The sequence below is a fragment of the Marmota flaviventris genome, chromosome 17, assembly GCF_047511675.1.
Source record: "Marmota flaviventris isolate mMarFla1 chromosome 17, mMarFla1.hap1, whole genome shotgun sequence".
NCBI classification, from domain to species: Eukaryota; Metazoa; Chordata; class Mammalia; order Rodentia; family Sciuridae; genus Marmota; species Marmota flaviventris.
In genome coordinates, this window is record NC_092514.1 from 77,696,784 (window position 1) to 77,717,636 (window position 20,853).

A 20,853-nucleotide genomic window follows, 5' to 3' on the forward strand; every position below is an offset into this window, starting at 1 on the left:
TTTTTAAAAGCAGTAGGTGTGGTAGGCTTGAGCCAGGGATGCCCCCAGGCACAACCATCCTCCCCAGGGGATCAGCGCTGGCCAGCAGACACCTGTCCCACCTCCCACCTCCTTCCCAAGGACTCCTGCAGGAGGTCCAGGTATGGGGCCACATGGCATCTCACATCTGGAGCCCCCCATCTTGATCCTTGGGCCCCTGGCAGCAGGGTCCACAAAACTTATTTCTGTTCTTGGTCAAGACAGGCGTGTGCCCACGGTCCACTTAGCCAAGGCTGGAGGTCCTCTGGTTTGTTCTGCGGTCTCTCAGGGAGTGGGGAGCCCCTGGAGCACAGGGGCTCAGCAGCAGGAGAGGAGCCAGGGCCCCCCTTGATAAGCAGCAGAGGCAGGGCAGATCCTGTCAATCAAAGGCTGTGCAGTTTGAGATTCCCCATGTTTGGACAGAGGTGAGGCAGCAGAGAGGGGCTGGAGACCACAGGGGCGGGTCTCTGTCTGGGTGGGAGGGATGGAGAGGACTGTGCAGGGCATGCTCCTCTCACTGTGCGGCTGCAGGAGCTGAGCTCCTGATCTAGGTGAGCTCTGCTGGGCTCCAGCTGGCCCCTCTCAGCTGGGGAGAGAGGCAGAGTGAGGGCCGGGCAAGACCCTGGTGCCATGCAGACACTCAGGGATGACACAGGCACACTCCAGCGCTGCATCTGCAGGCATGCATGCCCCTGCACACACGTGCACACAAGCACACACACACACAGGCACACACATGCATGCACACACAGAGCCCAGGCCGGGTTCTGAGCCCAGCAGAGTTGAACCCACTTCCCCCTGGGCTCAGAGAACAGGTCTGTCCTGGAGTCTTGGGAGGAGCAGGGAGACCACCCCTCCTGCTGCTTTCCTGGGTGTCCAGAGGACAAGTAAGGGCCTGGGGAAATGTGGCCTGGGAGCCCACTGTGTCCCTGAGCCACTGGGGGTGCAGGACCCAGGGGCCCACTGCCCAGTACAGGACGCAGGGAAACCTCCACCCTGCCCTGGACCACATGGAGGCCTCTTACCTGCACCAACTTCAGAGAACGTCAGTGCCAACACCAGCCAAGGGAGCCCACCACCAGGATCAAGAGAAGGACAGCAACCAGCGCCCCTACCATGGCCTGGGGCGTGGCCTGGGACCTGGCTTGCAGCCTCTCTGAGCCTGGGACCTGGCTTGCAGTGCCTGGGAAGGACAGGTGGGCAGAGTCACCTGCATCGCTGGTCACTCCACGCATCACTCACTGACTCACTGGCCACAGTGGTGTCCCCACCGCCTCCTGCCTGCCCAGCCCACCCTCCTGGGCAGGGACATCACTGGGATGAGGGAGGCTGGTAGGTGGCACAGTGGCCCTGGGGTGGGCCAAGCACTGAGGAGCCAGGGGAGGGGTGGTACCCCAGGGACAGGGATGCAGCACCTACCCCAGGGAGGTGTGGACGGCCTCAGGCCTGCGGCCTCCTCCTGGTCTTGAGACTCTGCTGGGGAGACACTGTCACGTTGGCACAGAGCCCTGATGTCCCTCTACCTCTGGGGCAGCATGAGCAGGGGTAGGGCTCCCTGGGTCCCCTCCAGGGGCCAGATCACAGACACTGCCAGCTGGGCTCAGGTGACAGGGGTGGATTAGACCGGTGGGGGGCATGGGGACCTTGGATCTTGTAGGGAAGGAAAGGATGAGGTGGGCAGTGGGTTTAGGCTGGGAGGGGCCTGACTGGGCACGGAAGCGATGGCACCCAGGACACCTGCGGGCCCTGTGAGGCCTGGGGGCACAGAGCCGCAGGAGAGGGGGACGTTTTCCGTGGCCCCTTCACTTTGTGGACAACTGGAGGAGCAGGTGGGGGAAGGGAGCAGGTGGGGGAATGGAGCAGGTGCTGGGCGGGTGTGTCTGGGTGAGGACCGGAGGGCAATGGGGGTGGTAGTGGTCTGAGGAGAAATTGCCCTTGTTATGGGGACGGGGTCCAGGGTGAAGCTGTGCAGCGGGCACGCTGGGCGGGGCAGGTCTGGAGAGGGTAGGACAGCGCACAGGAGCTGGGGGCCAGGGACTCTTTTGCTTGCTGTGTGTGGTCAGGACTCAGGCCTGCGCCTGTGGGTCTGTGCCCTGGACTCTGCCCTCTGCTCTGCTCCTGCTCCTTGGCCGCTGCCCCTCCCAGTGGGGAGCCCCCTGCTGCCCCCAGCCCCTCCCCATGCTCCGCCCCTGGCCCACCCTCCCGCTTGGCCCTGGCTCTGGCCCCGCCCCGGGCCCGCCTCACCTGAGACATTCAGATACGTGGCTCTGTTCGTTCTCTGGAGCCCTTGCAGCTGCCACACGTATTGTCCCGCGTGGGCGTCCTGGGCGGCTGTGACCACCAGCCGGGCCTGGCCTCCGTGCACCTGGAGCTTCCAGCCACCCCTGGAGAAGCGTCCCGGGGGCTGCTCCTCGAAGATGGTCACGGTCTTTCCGTGGGCGCGCAGCCAGATGGTGATGCGGGAGAAGGTGTTGGAGATGTTGCAGGCCATCACTGCCGGCTGGCCCCTGGGCACGGACACCACGCCCTCTGTGCAAGAGGGCCTGTCCCAGCCTGTGTGGAGGGGAGGGTCACACTGTGGGCAGGGCGGGGCCTGGGCGGGGCAGGGGTGGTGTCAGCGCCTCCAGGGACTCTACATGTGACTCACGCTCACAGAGCTGGGGTGGCAGTCAGACACACACCGCAGGGAGGGAGGCCGTGTGCCAGGCGTGTGTGCCACCAGCTGGTCACTGGGCAGGAGGCAGCTGGTCAGCCAGATGTTCCTGCAGCTCCCTGCCCTGTGCCGTGCCACCACGTGGGCCCCAGGGAGGTCTTTGTGGTGTTAGGGTCTCCAGTTGCACCTCCTGGGGGATCTGACCCAAATTCTTGCTGTCCCCATTGGCTATCAGAGTGGCCAGGACACTGGTGCCTTGGGTGGCCCTGGGGGCATTTCTCTGCACAGCCAACCTGGATCTGGAGAGCTGCACGGGGACTCACTGGGGACCCTGTGCATTGCACCTTCCCTTCTAGTGCTCTGAGTGTCTGCTTGTCTAAGGCCCAGTGATGCTGAGGCTGCTGACCAGGGTGGATCAGGGACCTTGCTGGGAGGTCCTCCGTCCTGTGGAGCCTCTCGTCCCCTGGCCATGGCACCCGCCCCAACTCTCAGGGATCCTCTTTGCCTTGGAGCCTGGACGTGGTCTTGGGCACCCCTGATGCTCCGGCAGTGGCCAGCAGGCATTGCTGGGGTGCCTGCCCTGCTGTCCTGGGTGCACGGGGCTTGCCCCTTTAAGACCCAGGGTCTCCTGCTGGCTTCTCACCCATGGGCCTGGGTCTGCAGGGTCACAGTCGTCACTTGGGGTGGGTCAGTTCTGGGCCTGACCTTGGTCTGCCCTTCCCACCCCTGTGTCCCCAGCCCTTCTCTGGCAGAGGGGCAGAGTCCCAATACCTACTTGTGTTCTGAGCACTCAGGGAGGCCACCAGGAGCAGGAGGATCCCGAGCATGCTGGGAACGCAGGGCTGGGGGATGCGTCTGGGGGACACAGAGGGCCAGGTCCGCATGGCTGGCTGATGGGGGAGGCCTCAGGGGTCCCTTGTCCTGGATACCGGTTTCTGGGACACTCCCTGTGGAAGGGAGGGAGGGAGACCGGGGGGTCAGAAGTCCCCAGGTGGTCCCAGGCTGCAGGGGAGCGGCCTCCACCTGGCCAGGGGCTGGGCAGCCCAGGGGCCAAGCTTCCCCTGGACGAGCTGTGTCCTCCATGCTTGAGCCTCCTCCCAGTGTCTGGGTCCCCAGCAGCCACCCTCCTTCCTGTCCCTGTGCTTCATAATGTGTGAGGCCCCAGCCACAGGAACCAAGGGAATCACAGGAAGACAGGAGAACGTCTGTCCCCTGGACAGGCGGAACTGGGTGGTCCCCTGCAGCTGGCCTGGAGTTGCTGCACTCAGAGGGACCACCCACCTGCGTGTCCTAGAGGGGCACAGGGAGCAGCTCACAGCCACTTGACTGATGCTATCCTGAGAGCTCCTGCACACCCAGCCAGTGTCCACAGCTGTGTGATGGGCCAGAGTCTGGACCTCCGTGGACACATGTCCTGCTGGCCAGATTTGTTACTGTCAGCACCTTCCAGGGGGGCTCCCTGTATGAACTGGAAAATTGTTTTTATTATTCTTTTTTCTTTATTACTCTTTTTTCTTTGGATTGAACCCAGGGGCACTTTACCACTGAACTATTTCCACCCCCTTTTTATATGTTTTTAGTTGTAGATGACCACACGTTGTCTTTTCTATCTTATGTGGTGCTGAGGATCAGACCCAGTGCCTCCCACCTGCGAGGAGAGAGCTTTACTCCTGAGACACAGCCCAGTCCACGTCCCCAGCCCTTTTTATTGGTTATTCTGCAACAGGGCCTCTCTATGTGGCTGAGGCTGGCCTGGAACTTGGGATCCTTCTGCCTCAGCCTCCTGAGTTGCTGGGATCACAGGCCTGTGCCATGGCTCCTGAAATGAGACCCACCAACACCACTTGCAGGGTTCAGTGGGGTCAGAGGCCAGTTGGCCTGAGTATGAGTTTGTTCTGCTCAGTTTGGAGCAGTGAAAGGTGCCTTTGTGTGGGCTGGGCTGCAGCTCAGAGGTAGCGCTCTCACCTGGCATGCGCGGGGCGCTGGGTTCGATCCTCAGCACCACATAAAAATGAAAAATAAATATATTGTGCCCACCTAAAAATACTAAAAAATAAATATTAAAAGAAGAAGAAGAAGAAGAAGGGCGGAGAAGCTGTGGCTTGCCAAACATTCTAATCCACCTGGAAGTCACTCACAAAGGGCAAGTGGCAGGTTCACTCCTGCCCTCTCCCTGAATGTGCTGAGGCTCAGCGGGGGCTTCTGCCAGCGCCTCGTCCCAGCGAGCAGCTTGTCATCTGCCTTAGCCCCTGCAAGGGAGGCCCTGTCCCCTTGGCCTGCCTTAGGTCATCCACACGATCCTGAACCCGTTTTCTCTGAGACCCAGGAGTTTGGCGATGGGCTGCCCATCCTGCCAGGCCCGTCCTGAGTGTGAGAGCGCCTGATCCATTTGTGGCTCCGTGTGCCGACGGTGAGGATGGGCAGGAGCAGCCCACAGTGTCAGTGTTGGGAACCCCACGAGGCTCCAGGAAGGGGCGTGGCAACGCCCCAGCACCTGAGATCAGAGCTGCTGTCCCTGGGATAGTTTCACAAACACTCTCCCCACCTTGGCAGGCTCAGCCAGGACCCAGGTGCCCAGGTGGCGTGCAGACTGGTCAGGGGTTCAGCCCCCACAGCCTCCTTGCTGCCCCGGTGGCTCCTGCTCAGCTGCCGAGTCCTGCTTCAACCAGAACGTGCAGGGGGCCTCCTGGGAGGAGTCTGCAGAGCTGTGCCCTTGCCCAGGGCCTGCCCTCCCCTCCAGCTCTGGAAGGACCTGGGTTGGCCTGATGCCCTTCTTGCCATCTCTGGCTCCTCACCTGGCCCCTCCCCAGACACCTTGGGCTGGAGGTTGATGGTGAGGGAGGAGCCCCTGGCCTCTTGCTGTCCGTGCCACGGCATGATGTGGGTGCTGGGCTCTTCACAAGCCTTGGGCACAGCCTGCCGTCTCCCCTGGGGCCCTGGTGGGTCCTTTGGAAGTCCACCTACTGGGCACCCCAGGGCCACCCCTTATCATGGGGCCGGTCCTCGGGAAGCCTGGGCTTCTTCCAGGTCTTGCCTTCCTTCTGGGTGGACCCTTGGTGACTAGTGGACCTGCACCTCCCCCAGGCCACAGGCCCTGGGCTCTGCCTCCTGCAGCTGCTGCCCGGCCTCCTTCTGCTGCATGGCCTCCTTCTACACGGCCTCCTTCTGCTGCACGGCCTCCTTCTGCTGCATGGCCTCCTTCTGCTGCATGGCCTCCTTCTACACGGCCTCCTTCTGCTGCCCGGCCTCCTTCTGGTAACTGCCTCCTTCTGCTGCCCGGCCTCCTTCTGCAGACACCCCTGCACATCAGGGGTAGCCTTCCCCCACTGTCTTCAGGTAAGGGGCAGAGGGCAGGCCAAGGTCCCTGCTGGCCGTGTGAGGAGGACACGCTCCTGAGGGCCCAGCCTCAGGCTCTGCCCCACTGCAGGCTGCCTCCACCCCAGGCCCACAGGCTGATTCCAGGACTCAGGGGAGGTGAAGGCCCAGCTGGGTACGTGGGCAGTGTCCTCCAGCACAGTGGAGCACTAGCCCCTCAGAACCAGGCAAGAGGCTGGCTGGGGAGCCGCTTCCTGCAGTGTCCAGTCACTGTCCCGTGCACAGTGGCCCTGGCTCACTGACTCCCGGGGCGGCTGGTGCCTCTTTCCTGCCTCTGGCCCTGTGGTTGTGTCCACTCCAACACCAAGCCCCACAGCCACAGCGGGCATGTGGACCCCGCGCCCAGGGAGCATCTTGTCCACCCGGAGTAGCCAGGAAGGGCGACTGCCTCCAAAAACCCCCACTCTTGTTGGGAGTGTGCCACTTTCACCCCTGGGAACAGCATGGGAGAGTGTGGGATGACCCCGGCCACCTCCGGCCTCCCTTCCTGAGATGCCTGCCCAGCTGCCCTAGAGGAGCGCCAGCCCTGACCCTGATTCCTTGGCAGGGAAGTGGTGGGCCCTGGGGGAGTAGGTAGAGAGTGCAGGCAGTCCAGCCAGAAGGAAGAGTTGTGGGGAGGGCGGCGGCTCTGCTGGAAACTCCCAGAGTGCCTGTCATGAGTGTGTGTGTGCCACGCCATGCGTGTGTCATGAGTGTGTAGGGTGTGTGCAAACACCATGCACCAGTGTGAGTGTGTGTGCACATCTGTGCACGAGTGTCAGTGTGTGTGGTGTGTGCACATGCTGAGCACCAGTGGGGTGTGTGTCCTGCCCAGAGGTCCTGCTCAGCCCTGGAGCACAGCTCCGCAGTGACATAAGGTGGGAAGTGGGGGACCCCCAGAGGACCCCCAGAGCCCACCTGGGGATCCAGGAGAGACGGGGTCCTGTCCCCCCAGCCTGCCCATCCCCCTGCACCCCTGTGCCCTGCAGACCTGGCCAGACCCCAGCCCTGAGCGACCCAGGCCCATCTGAGCAGGAGGCGGCCAGGGGCTGAGTGTCCTGGAGGGGCTGCAGCCAGGACAGGAGGCCCCATCCCCACAGTCCTGCCCACGGTGCTGCAGATCCCGCAGTGTCCAGGTGCCCAGCTGTGGTCCTCTGCCTGCCCACGCCAGCCCCTCACCTGCTGCCTGCTGCTCCTCTCCTGCTCCTCCTTCTGCTCCCCTGGGGCCTCCCGCCAGGGCTTTCTCTGCTCTGCCCAGAAGAGGGAGGGCCAGGGGAGGTCCTAAGCAGGGAGGAGACCGTTCTGGGAAGCCACCGGGTTCCAGGAACTATGCCGTGTCCTCAGAACGTGCCACCTTCTTGGTAGCGCTCTTGCCAAGGCTGATTGTCAGAGCCGTGCACTGCAAAGCCTGTGGGGGGCAGGGGAGACTCCCTCCAGCAGAGCCGGGCGGGATGTCCCTTGCCCAGGGCTCAGGGCTGCTCCTCTGGGGAGCCCGTGGGCTCCCTGCTCTGCAGGCGTCAAGGCCAGCGGGGTCCCCCAGTGCCCTGGGCGAGCTGTGTGGCTGCTCAGGATCCACCAGGCGCCTCAGGGCTGAGGCTGGGGGAAAGGCAGGCGGGTGGCTGTCAGGCAGTGCTGGGGGGTGGCAGGCGCAGGCAGCTGGGTGGACAGCAGGGGTGGTGTGTGGCATGACCATCAAATGATCGAGATTCTCGTCCATAATTGTATTTGTGTGTGAATCACATTTATTGTTCTTTTTTTTTTTTATGTTGAACCCACCTTGCATCCCTGGGATGAAGCCCACTTGATCATGGTGTGTTATCTTCTTGAAGTTTTTTTTTTTTAGTTGTAGATGGACACAATACCTTTATTTTATTTATTTCTATGCGGTGCTGAGGATGGAACCCAGGGCCTCCCACGTGCTAGGCGAGTGCGTTACCGCTGAGCCACAAGCTGAGCCCAGCCCAGCCCTGACGTGTTTGGAATGCGGCTTGCCAACCTCATTCACATCCGCCTTCACTGGTCCACTGGTCCACTGCAGTTCTGGTTCCTAGGGCCTTTGTCTGGTTCTGCTGTCAGGTGGTACTGGCTCCATAGAATGCTTTGGGAGCGTCCCTTCCTGCCTATTTCATGGAGTGATTTGAGGACTGGTGTTAGTTCTTTGAAGGTCTGGTAGAACTCAGCTGAGAATCCATCTGGGCCTGGCTTTTCTTTGTTGGAAGGATTTAATTGCTGTTTTAGTTTCATTACTAAATATTAATTCGTTTTTTATATCTTCCTGGTTCAATTTGGGCAGATAATGTGTGTCTAGAAATTTGTCGACATCTTCTACGTTTTCCAGCTTATTGGGGTATGAATTTTCAAAACAGTCTCTAATTCTCTGGATTTCAGAAGTATCTGGTGATATCTCCTTTTCCACCTTTAATTTTGTTGGTTTGGGTCTTTTTTCTCTGTAGGTTAGTTTGGCTAAGAGTTTATCAAACTTGTTTATCCTTTCAAAGAACCAATTCTTTGTTTCTTTGATCCTTTGTGTTTTTTATTCTCAAGTTCTTTCATTTAGATCCTGATCTTTAATTACTTCCTGACGTCTACAGACTTGTTCTTGCTTTGCTAGGACCTTGTTTTATGATGAATACGACAACTAATTTCCAGATAAAAATGAGCCTCTTTAAAACATTACATTATTTATTTGGGAACATTTTTTTATGTAGGCTCTCAATGCTATAAACTTGCCTCTTAACACTGCCTTCCCACTGTCACCAAGGTTTTCATATGTTGTGTCTCTGTTCTCATTGGTTTCTGAGAATTTTTTTTGTGTTGAATCTATTCCTAATTTAAAAGAGTACTGTTCAATCTCCATGTTTTTACATGGTTTCTATAATTTATCTTGCTGTCGATTTCAAGTTTAATCCCATTATGATGAGAAGATGAATGGAATTATATCAGTTTTTTTGCATTGGCTAAAGCTCATGTTGTGACCTAGAATATGGTCTATTTTGGAAAAGTTTCCATGAATTGCTGAGAAGATGGTGAATTCAACTGGCTTTGGGTGAAATATTCTATAGATGTCTATTACATCTATTTGATTTATAGTTTTATTTAGGTCAGAAATATCTTTACTGGTTCTGTGTTTGGATATGACCTGTATCTCTATTGGTGATGCAGGCATGTTGAAATCACCCAGTATCATTGTATTGAGGTCTGTCTGGAATTTAATGTCAATGAGTATTTTTAAATGAAATTAGGCAAACTGACACTTGGTGCATAAATATTTACTATCATTATATCTTCTTGCTGAATGTTCCCTTTACCAATATGGAGTGGCCTGCTTTGTCTCTCCTGATTAATTTTGCTTGAAATCTGCTTTTTCGGATATGAGAATAGCTTCTCCTGCTTGTTTGGGGCTCTGTGTGCATGGAAGGCTTCCCTTCCTTTCACCTGTAGCCTGCTCATGGCTCTCCTATGAGTGCCTTGCAAGTGGCATATTAGTTGGATCTTGTTTTTAATCCACTTTGTCAATCTAGGTATTTTAATTAAGGAGTGGAGATCATTTACATTCAGTGCTATTATGGACAGGTGTTTGTGGTTACCTGCCACTTCGTTTGATTGCTGTATCTAATCTAGCCTTGATTTTTCACTTAGTTAATTGCTCTTCTAAAGCACTTCACCTCCTGGGAGATCTGCAGCTACCCTCCACCTCTGCCCAGGCAGGGCGAGGAGCCGCAGAGTGAGGGTCTGGGGTCTTCTCTGAGAGCCACTGCTCAGAACAGCAGTCCTCTGGAGGTCAGCGGGCTGGATTTGGGAGCTGGACATGGGCGGGGCCATGAATGCCTCTGGGTCTTTGGGCCCAGACAGTTCCTCCACTGGGCTGCAGAGCATCCCCCAGTCTTTTGATTTAAAAAATGAGAAAAAGAAAAACAACTACTTTTTAAAGATAAGTTTATGGGTTTTTTGTCTTGTTTTTCTGGAACCTTGCTTCTGCTCTAGCCAGAAAAGTGAATTGGTGAACTGAACGTGTGTACAGGGTTCTGCCCTGGACCACCTCAGGCAGCTTCTCGAGCCCTCGAGTGCAGGGCTTCCCACACCCTACAGGCCTGGGGCTGGCCCCGGGGCTCTGTGTCCTGTCTCCTGAGAGCTGTGAGCGGGACGGTTTCTCAGCAGTTCTGGAACCTTCATAGTTCTGCCTCCCCGCTGCCCCCTTCCCGTCCTAGGCGGGCACTGGGCCTCTGCAGGCCCATGGGAAGCAGCTTCTCCTCCTCCCTGCTCCATCCTGGCTGACATGGCCCCGGGGTGCTCCTGCTGCCCTCCATGACATCCCTGAGCTCTGCTCAGGAGGGAGCTGTAGGGCCCGCCTCCAAAGGCACTCAGGAGCACAGCTGGGGACCCCACGTGCCCAGGGCTCGCTGGCATCCTGGAGGCCCCTGCTTCTGCCTTGTGGTAGCAGGCCAGAGGCATGGGGGCCTCACCAACCCAGCTTCTCCAGGGGCTCCGGGGGACAGGAGCAGGTGGGCGTCTGCAGAGCCTGAGAGAGAAGAGAGGGCACCAGCTGTCACTCCACCCCACCGGGGTTTGAGGCTACCAGGTCCATGCTCCGTTTTGGGAGGCCCCAGAGGGGCTCTGTGTTGGGTCCCTGTGGCTGTGGCCCTGGGCTGTGGTGCAGAGCCCCTGCAGGGCCGGAGTATGCTGCTGAGTGTCACCTTCCTAAAACACTCAGGGTCACTCCAGGTGAACTGGGTGCACAGAATAACCACACAGAGACAGAGAGACCTCTTCCTGTGATGGCTCCTCTGAACTTAGGGGTCTGTGGGGAGAGAGAGAGAGGGAGAGAGAGAGGGAGAGAGAGAGACGCGCTGAACCCTTTTATTGGGGAGAAGCCATTCAAATGAGGCAGGGGGTCAGGTTTGGGGGGCTGAGTCTAGCTTCCTGATGTCTGCTGTCAGCAGATTGACTGACATCTAGGAAGGCCACACCCAAGGGCAGAGCAAGAGAAGGGGACACACAAAGGGAGTTTCCATGGAACATTCTATCCCAAACAGGGCAAAGGGGTAGGATTACGAAAGAACAGGTGAGTGTAGCTCTACCCCAGGGTGTGTGCCTCCGAGTGGGGGAGAAGACCGAGTCCCCAGTCACGGCACTAATGGCACTACCGCGCCAGACTGCAGTGACCTTTCAGATCCCTGGTGCATCAGGACTGGAAGGTGTGGTCTCAGTGTGGCCCCCACAGCTGAGCACTGGCCACTGGACTGAGGCCATCGCTTGGCTCTCACGAAGGACGTTGGAGTTTTTTCCTTTTGTTTTGTCTTTACCAGGATGGCTTTGAGGACCAGCAGAGCGATCCCTGGCCGCAGTCCCCAGTGTGGGTGGGTGTGTCCTGGAGCGCCCGCCCCACCCCACACAGGGATGAGTGGCGGCTGCCAGAGCTGCCGTGGGAAGCCTTCCTGTCTGGTGCCCCTTGGGCTCTTACTGGCCCAGCAGGACCATGGCAGGTAGCCCTGCTCCCCTGGGGACCCCGACTCTGGACCTGCCCTCTACCTACCCCTCACAGTGCCTCCTGACTTTCCCACGCAGGGAGGGAACTCCCAAAGTCCTGGGCCTCAGGGGAAGCCCAGGATGCCTCAAACCCAAGCCGTCGGTGCTGGACGTTCTGAGTATTTCAGGGTTCTGGTTTTTTCAGAATGTGTTAAGTGGTTCGGAGACCAAGGGTCTGAATGGCCTCTGTTGGAAGAGGGTGTCTTCCTTCCTGCAGTGGCTCCCTTCCTGGGCCCTGCAGACCTTCTGCACGCAAATAAAAGCAAAGAACTACATGTGCTCCGTCCACCGTGCCCCAGCTGCCTGTCCACACCTTCCTCACAGGACCTGCTCTATGGCCACCGGCCCTGGGTTTCCTCTCTGGCTGTGCTCAGATCCCGTGAGGCCATCCTCCATCCCTAGCCCTCCCGTGCTGGGTTGTTCCGACCTCCACCACGGGATCCTGCAAAGGGCACTCCCAGTGTGGGAGTGCGTCCTTGGGACCTGCCCCAGGAGGGTTGCCGATCTCACTCGGGGACACAGCAGGGGGGCTGTCCATTGCTTGGTCCTGGTGATGCGGCTCTGGCCTGTCTGCTCTCACAGCTGGGCCTGAGCTCGCTGCTGCTGCTGCAGGGACACGTGTCCAAACCCAGTGCTGTCTCTCCTGCAAGGTGGGTGCCATGGGACAGTGAAGCTGCCTTTTCTGCCTCAGGTTTGGGACCCAGCCCTGAGTCGGACCGAGGCTAAGCATGCCTCTCGGGGACCCCTCTTCACGACTCGGCCTGCTGGGGCCCTTCCTTCACACCGGATCTGTGGAGGCCCCTGGAGCCTCAGACGCGTGGAAGGGACCTACACCTCGCTCCGAATCTCGTGGTAGCACTGCCAAGGAGCTTCCGGGTGCCTGAGCTCCAGCAAGACCCGTCCTGGCTTGTCACTGCGGAGTGACTGGCAGCCAGTACCCTGGGACGCCACGCTGGGCCGGGCCCTCCTGAGGCTGCCAGCCCAGGTGAGCAGAGTCACCCCACCCTGCTCTGGGACAGAGTTTTATTCCAGAAAAGTCCAGACTCAGCACAGACGGAGAAGCAGACCCTAAACCCAGATTCCACTCTGCCTGGACCCAGCCCTGGTCCACACGGCCCCTTCCGTTTCCGCCTCTTCCGCTGCCCCTTTCCAGCAGCGTAATCAGCAGTCAGGCCTTGCCGGGCGCTCACATTCCGGCCCTGGCTGGCTTCCTGGTGGCACACGCTTGCTTCCTGATCTGCACGCGGCTCAGATTTGTAGATGACACACACCAGATCGATCTTCCTGGAGACTTCCCTGATCACAAAGCTCTCACACTTCAGCTCCGTCTCCCCAAACTCTCAACGCGAGGGAGCCTTGACTTTTCAGCCACATGTGACGGAGCCCGTCCTGCGTCAGCTGGGTGGAGGACGAGCTCTCAGGCCAGGCCCTGGATCCCAGCTCCAACCAGGGGGACACTGGCACACATGCCGCCCCGCCCTCAGAGGCCCCCGGGCTGCAGGGACACTTTCCCACATATCACTTGGGCCTTGGGGACTTGCTTCAAGTGGTGCCAGATGACTCTGGGGTCAGCTATTTCAACATGACACAAGCATGATGTCCGTGTCCACAGGCCACTAGCTGCACTGATTGCGTCCCTGGCCTCTCTTTGGGTCCTCGCTACACTGAATACACAGCCAGTTTTCAGGATGAGGAGATGCCCAGGTGGGAGCTAGCTGACCCGGGGCCCAGCCTGGCTGCACAGAGGGCTCAGCAGGATAAGGTGGCCTCTGGCCAGGGCCACCGGGGGATGTAGTGGGCTGACACAGCATCCGTGTTCTTCCAGGCCCAGGCTCGGCACAGGGTGAGCCCAGATGTATGTGACCAGGCGTGGACATGCTTGTTACAAATGTCAGCTGCTGGGCCAGCCATAGGGTCCCTGACAGGCAGGTCACCTTCCACACCAGCTGGGAGCTTGTGTGGCCACCGCTGCCAGACACTGTCCTGTTTGGGGGAGAGAGTTTCATTTGTCACAGAAAGAGGTAAAGCAGGAGGTAAGCTGGCCAGCTGCTGCTGATGGTGGTGCAGGAGTCAGGAGTGGCTGGGTGGCCTGGGCCTGGCCTGACGTCTATGAGATGCCCTGCGTGATGCCCCTCATGGGATGGAGTCTGGGACACACCAGGTGCCACCCACAGGGCCCATGCCTAGCCCTGTTTGTGCATTGGCCACTTTGGGTTGGATGGGCCACCTCCTTGGCCGTCCTTGATGCTCTCGATGGCTGCAAAAAGAATGAGAAGGCGCCCTTGTTGGCTTCTTATTTCCACAGCAGTGCAGGTGCAACTTAGAAGCTGCAGAAGTCAAAGACGAGCAGAAGACATGAACGTCCAGTTTCACCGCCCCCAGCCGTGGACTTGGCCAACAGCTGGCCCTCCTGTCTCTGCATGGCTGGTGGCCACCCTCCCTGCTTGCCTCACGTCACCAAGCACATGGAGAGAAGCAGCCACACCAGCTGGGACCCGAGACCAAGGAGCCCCCGAGGTGTGCCTGCCCAAGGTGCACACACTCACAGGTGCGAGCTGCACACACACCCCTGCACACACACAGGCGCTGTCACAGGAGGCACACACACAGCTGGCCTCCGGAGCGCGGGCAGGCAGTGGAGAGGGAGGGAACATGCTGGGGTGCCTCAGCCCCCCGCCACGGTCTCTGCCAAGAGGGGGCTCAGGACATGCAGGGATGCAATCAACTTCACCAAAAATGGGGGCAGAGGTTGGAGAGGCGGCGAGTCTCCACAATGTCTTCTGTGGGTGTGGGTGTGCAGTAATGGGGACTGAACCAAGGGCGCTGAACCCCAGAGCCACATCCCCAGCCCTTTTTTTTATGTTTTGATACAGGGTCTTGCTAAATTGTAGAAACTGACCTTGAACTTGCGATCCTCCTGCCTGAAACTCCCAAATTGCAGGGATAACAGGTGCACATCGCTGCGCCCAGCTGTCGGGGGAATTTTTCAGGAATCAGCATTCATTCCCAGTTTTCCCAGGAGCCAGGCAGGGGATGGGGTCTCGGGGGTTGGGGGCCTCTGTCGCAGGTCTGGAAGATTTGGGGTGCACAGGCTGTGCACAGACTGAAACAGCCACTGGAGACAATATGTTGGTGCTGACCCGGCCTGGACATGGGCCCTGGTGCCCTGCACTGCCCAGCCCTGTGCTCAGGATGCCCAGGGCCAGGAGGTGCTTTCCTGGCCACCAAGGCCCCAATCTCCAGAATCGCCTCTCTGCTAGGGATTCGTGGGCTTGGCCCAGTCTTTCCTTCCGGCCCCTGGTTTCCCCAGCTGTGGGTCTTCAAGCTCTGGATCACAGCAGGATGCAGGAGAGGGCCCCTGGGCTCAAGGCACGTCTCTGTCTGTACTGAGAAGGGACGCAGCTGGACGGGACCCCAGGCTCCCCACCTCTCCTGGAGCAGGTGTCTGCTAGTGGGTAAGGAAGGGTCTGTGCTGGCCCAGGAGCCCTAGGTGCCCTCATGATGGCCTCCGAGTCCTCAAGTGTCCCCAGGTGGGTCCATGGCGAAGGCAGCTGGCACATCTGGAACCAGAGATGCGAGGTCTGATTCAGAGCAGCCTGGAGCTGCAGAGGGTCCTTGGGGCGGAGCTGATCGGGCAGCTTTGACCAGCCCACTCCCCCACCCCCAGCGCCCTGGGCAGCTTTGGTTTGCTCTCACATCAGAGCAAACACATTAAACTGGAATGCATACTTAACACTGCCTTCAACAACAACAACAAAGTGTGATTCATAGTGTGCAGTTCTCGGTGTGGAGGACTGATGGCCCATGAGCTGGTACCCACAGGCAGGAGGCCATGGGGGGCCAGGCTGGTGGGCCGTGGGCCCAGAGTGTGTCCTTCTTGGCCCCTGGCTTCCTGTGCTGCTCTCCTCCTTGTCTTAGCTTCTGTCTCTTCCCTTCGCAGTCCTGGGGTTGAACCCAGGGCTTTACCTCTGATCCGCACCCCCAGCCCTTTTTATGTTTCATTCCGAGACAGGGTCTTGCTCCATTGCCCAGGCTGGCCTTGAACTTGCCATCCTCCTGCCTCAGCCTCCTGAGTTGCGGGGAGTACCGGCGTGGGCCCTGCACCCGGCCACCTTTAGTCTTCTTAAGGCCATGCTGCTGGGGGCTGGGATGGAGAAGAAAAGCTTTGTCTTTACACTTGGCTTATAAGCAGGGTCTCCAGCTACCAGGCTCACAGCACGGAGCCCGCCTGTTTCCTAGTTGGGGCCCGGGTGAGGGAGCTCCCGCCAGGTCAGCACAGCTCAGCCCCTGAGAGCTGGGCAGCCCCTCAGACTCTGGATCAGCTGCAGAGGCAGGGGCAGGGGGCAGGCCTACAGCTGATGGAGGCCGGGGCAGACCCCCAGGCCCACAGCAGCACCTGCTCCTCAGGCTCGGGGGCGTGGGACACAGAGAGGCCAGGAGGCCACTGGGAGCATGGAGGCCGGGTCCGCCTCCATCCACCTCCTCGACGTGTATGATTTGGGAAGACAGAGGGAGAGTATGGGGAGGCGTCCAAAGCCCAGGAGCCCTGGAATGTTCCAGAGCCCAACCCCAAGGTACCTGGATTCCCAGGTACTCTGGAAAAGGCCAGCAGCCAGGGGGAAGAGCCTCCTCTCTAGGCTGGGTGGACAGAGGGCTTGCAGGGCCTCAAGGGCAGCATTTCCAAAGGCTGTACTTGTTGCCCCCTTCCCTCCCAGCCACCCGACACCCATCCCCATCCTGCCCCAAGGTGTTGCTCAGAGTTGTGTCCACTGGGTCTCCATGCTGACCTCACCAGGTAGCCACCTTTTTGCCCTTTTTGATGAAGAGAATCCCCCAGGGCTCATGGGGCTCCTTGGGTCTTTCATGGCCCCCACCAGCCCCTTACGTGGTCCCCAGCGGGCTGGAAGCCCACCCACTGTGGTCCCCAGTTATCTGCAGACGTGTTTGCCAGAAGAGCGAGGACAGGTGCTCGGGTCCTTCCCGACCCTCCCAAGGAAGGGCCCCTGGAGAACCCAGGCCACTTGCCTGCTTCCTGCTCAGGGGTGGTGCTCTGCACGGCCCCTGGGGCCCTCACTGACCTGGGCTCGGGTCTGTCAGAGGTGAAAGCACCTGCCGTATGGAGAGCCAGCCCCCAGAGGGCCGGGCACCGAGCCAGCTGTGGCAGGACGTGGTGCCCGGCCCCCGCCTGCTCCTCCTGCAGCCACTTTTCCTAGTAGGAGTGATACACAGAAACCTCACCTTTTAAAAATCTCTCTTTTAAAACAAAACATTTTAAATTTGTAAATACCCATAGGAAAAATAGGCAAATGCACATCAAATGCAAGCAGCGGACTCTGGAGAAGTGAGCTGGCCACGCTGGCCTCTCTAGCCCACCTCTCTGGGTTTCTGATGATGAAAATGCAGCTCGTGTTGTTTGTGAAAGGAGGTTCTCTAAGTGTCCGATGACCCATCTTCCAGAGGGGAGGGCAGGGAGGCCTGGGAGCAGCACTGACCACGTGATATCATCCTGTCCTGGGCAGGTATGATAGGTATCAGCAAATCCCACTGTTATTTATGCTCGACCTAAGGTCTGATTGTCACACAGCGCTAGTGGGAGTCTCGGCCAGGGCACACACATGAGCTTCCACACAGTGGCCTCCCGATCCCCTGGACGGACAGAGCCACCTACAGGTTGTGGGTCCCAGAAGGCAGGCACTGCAGGGAGTGAGGGAGGAGGGTGGACCCCCCTGCTTTCCGTCGTTCTCCAGAGCAGCGCAGAGGGAGCACAGAACAGGCACCACTGCCATGCTGTTCCGGGAACCCTCACCCTCACCCAGGGGCCCAAGCCCTGGCCTCCCAAGAACTGATGAAGAAAAGGCCCAGACGTGGCCACCAACCTGGACACTGTACTTTCTTTGGTGCCCTTGTCTTGGGGACCCAGGGGAGCTGGTGTCTCCAGGACTAATCTGTCCTAAGCAGCAGGGGAGCAGGAGCTAGGCCACCAACAGGGCTCTGAGAAAGAGCCGAAAGGCTCTCACAACCTCACTTAATCAACAGCACGTGAAGCAACCAGAACGGAACTTCACAAATGGCCCCCTGAAGCCAGGTCTCCCACTGCAGGCCAGAGCCCAGGGCGGCCCCGAGGCCACACCAGCACAGGGGAGCACACGCCAGTGCTGCCCAGATCCGGGCGCTCTGCGGTTTCCCCAGCTGACTCCCCTCTGCATGGCCAGGCCACAGCAGTGATGCTTCTGAGCCTGTTCCCCCTCAACAGCACAGCCTGACATCCAGGTCACATCACCTTCTAGACCACGGGACTCTCAACCGACTTGGACGTAACTGCCACTCTGACCTTTCCATCACCACCACCGTGATCATCAACTTCACGAGCATCCCTATATCTTCATTACCATGACCACCACCATCACCATGACCCTCACCCTCACCCAAACCCTCACCCTCACCCTCACCCTCACCCTCACCCTCACCATCACATAACCATCACCCTCACCCTCACCATCACCCTCACCCTCACCCTCACCCTCACCCTCACCCTCACCCTCACCTTCACCCTCACCCTCACCCTCACCCTCACCCAAACCCTCACCCTCACCCTCACCATCACCCTCACCCTCACCCTCACCCTCACCCTCACCCTCACCCAAACCCTCACCCTCACCCTCACCCAAACCCTCACCATCACCCTCACCCTCACCCTCACCCTTACCCTCACCCTCACCCTCACCGTCACATAACCCTCACCATCACCCTCACCCTCACCGTCACATAACCCTCACCATCACCATCACCCTCACCATAACCATCACCTTCACCATCACCCTCACCATCACATAACCCTCACCCTCACCCTCACCCAAACCCTCACCCTCACCCTCACCCTCACCCAAACCCTCACCCTCACCCTCACCCTCATCCAAACCCTCACCCTCACCCTCACCCTCACCGTCACATAACCCTCACCATCACCCTCACCCTCACCGTCACATAACCCTCACCATCACCATCACCCTCACCATAACCATCACCTTCACCATCACCCTCACCATCACATAACCCTCACCCTCACCCAAATCCTCACCCTCACCATCACCCTCACCCTCACCATAACCATCACCTTCACCATCACCATCACATAACCCTCACCATCACCCTCACCCTCACCCTCACCCTCACCCTCACCATCACCCTCACCCTCACCCTCACCATCACATAACCCTCACCATCACCCTCACCCTCACCATCACCATCACCCTCACCATCACATAACCCTCACCATCACCCTCACCCTCACCATCACCATCACCCTCACCATCACATAACCCTCACCATCACCCTCACCCTCACCATCACCATCACCCTCACCATAACCATCACCTTCACCATCACCCTCACCATCACATAACCCTCACCCTCACCCTCACCATCACCATCACCACCACCACCACCATCCTCATCCCCATCATTATCACCAGTACACCCACCATAATCACCATCAGCTTCATGAGCATCCCCATATCTTCATTACCACAACCATCACAATCACCATGACCCTTACTCTCACCCTCACCATAACCACCACCACCACCACCACCACCATCCTCATCACTAACACTATCCACCACACTCACCCTCACCACCATCACCACCACCATCCCTATTCCTATCCCCATCACCACCACCACCACCACATCCACCATCATACCCATCATCTTTATTACCATCATCAACCACCACACTAGTCATAATCACCACCACCACCACTGTCACCACCATCATCTTCATCATCACCACACTACACCACCATCTTCCTCACTACCACCATCACAGTCACCATGATCCACCACCACCACATCACCATCCCCATGATCTCCACCATCCTCATCATCACCACCATCACTTCAGGACCAGGCCTGAGCACCCCACCTAGATCAGTGACAGTACTTTCCCACAGCTGCCTCAGTTGCCCTAGAGAGCACTCGCTGCCCCTTGGCATTGCCGACTTCCTCTTTCTGTCCCCTGCTGCTCTGAGTGCAGAGTGTCAGCTGAGCCTTTGGGTCTGCTTGGGTGACCTGTCTTCTCCAAGGGTGGTTAAAACTCTCCTTTAATTTCTCACACCTGGCACCCTAGACAACCTAGCCTTCTGAACTTTCTCTTTTCTCTCAGCTGATGGACCAGAGCTCATTTGTCCCTCTGAACAGCTCTGCCATCCTCTGCTGCACACCCCTGGGAAGTTGACTGAACTCCACCCCTCCCCAGGACTCGTGCAGCCCAGTCAGAGCTCTGGGCTGGACTGCAGCTGCCCAGCGTGGTCTGGGTGCTCACCCCTGTCAGCCCGAGGGGAGCGGCCCCTCCTGGTGCCTCGGTTTCCCCACCTGTGAAATGCAAATGGAAGTAGACCCTGCCTCTGTGGAGGCTGTGAGACTAGTGAGTTCACACTGTTGAGGGCTGGTGGGGGCGGGGAGGCCGTGGCACGTGGCAAGCACGGGCTCTGTGCCCAGGGCCAGCGAGAGCTGTGTCTGTGCAGCCTTGGCTTATGGCCAAGAGAGAGGGAGAGAGGGACATTGCCTCAGATCACAGCTGGTGGGAGGGCATCCAGGGGGACAGGCTACCAGGCTGCGCTGCTGTGGGATGTGGCAGGAAGACATGATTATGCTAGATCTCAAGGGTCCACAGTGTGCCACCGGCCCCAACCAGTTACCTGGACTCTGCCCCTTGCTGCAGTGTCCCAGGAAGGGCAGGGGCAGCTGCAGCAGCTGCAGACGCAAGACCCTGAGACAGCAGGTCCAGCTTCAGAGGGTACCTGAGCCTGCTTGGGGCCTGCAGGACCCTCGTGGGGAAGGTCACAGAAGACTCAGCGTCACTGCCTCGTGTTCTGCCAGTGGCTGCAGCCTGGCCCTCAGTGGGCACTCCATGAACTGTCCCCCAGCAGAGCATCTGCTCCCTGCTGCCACCCTGTGGTGGGGGGATGACCTGGAGCCAGCCACAGAGCTCTCAGGGCGGGACAGGGAGTCTCCCCCGGTGTACTCCCTGCTGAGGATCTGGGTTCTAAGAACCCAGGAATGTGCAGGTGGCCTGACACTCACTGGGTCCCTCCCCTGAGCAGCAGCCTCCACCAGGTGGCCCCAGCAAAGTGATCCCCCTGTAGGGGAGTGTGTGGGACACTGCACTTCCTTTGGTGCCTCCACCTCCAGGCAGGCAGTCAGTGCACCTGCTGGGCGAGGCCACCAGAGGGTAGCAGCTGCGTCCACCTTCTGCAGCCCTGAGCCTGGTCTTGAGGAAGTCACACAGATTCCAGAGATGAC

The 20,853-nt window shown here is 58.8% G+C and overlaps 1 long non-coding RNA gene across 1 annotated transcript; it reads right to left on the reverse strand.

Moving 5' to 3' along the window:
* Positions 1 to 1,096: 1,096 nt before the first annotated feature.
* Positions 1,097 to 2,415, reverse strand: LOC139702443 (uncharacterized). The gene is made up of 3 exons (XR_011705061.1): positions 2,263 to 2,415; positions 1,438 to 1,491; positions 1,097 to 1,201 (listed from the first exon to the last, which is right to left on the reverse strand). It is a non-coding gene; the product is annotated as an uncharacterized lncRNA (long non-coding RNA).
* Between the last annotated feature and the right edge of the window lie 18,438 nt (positions 2,416 to 20,853).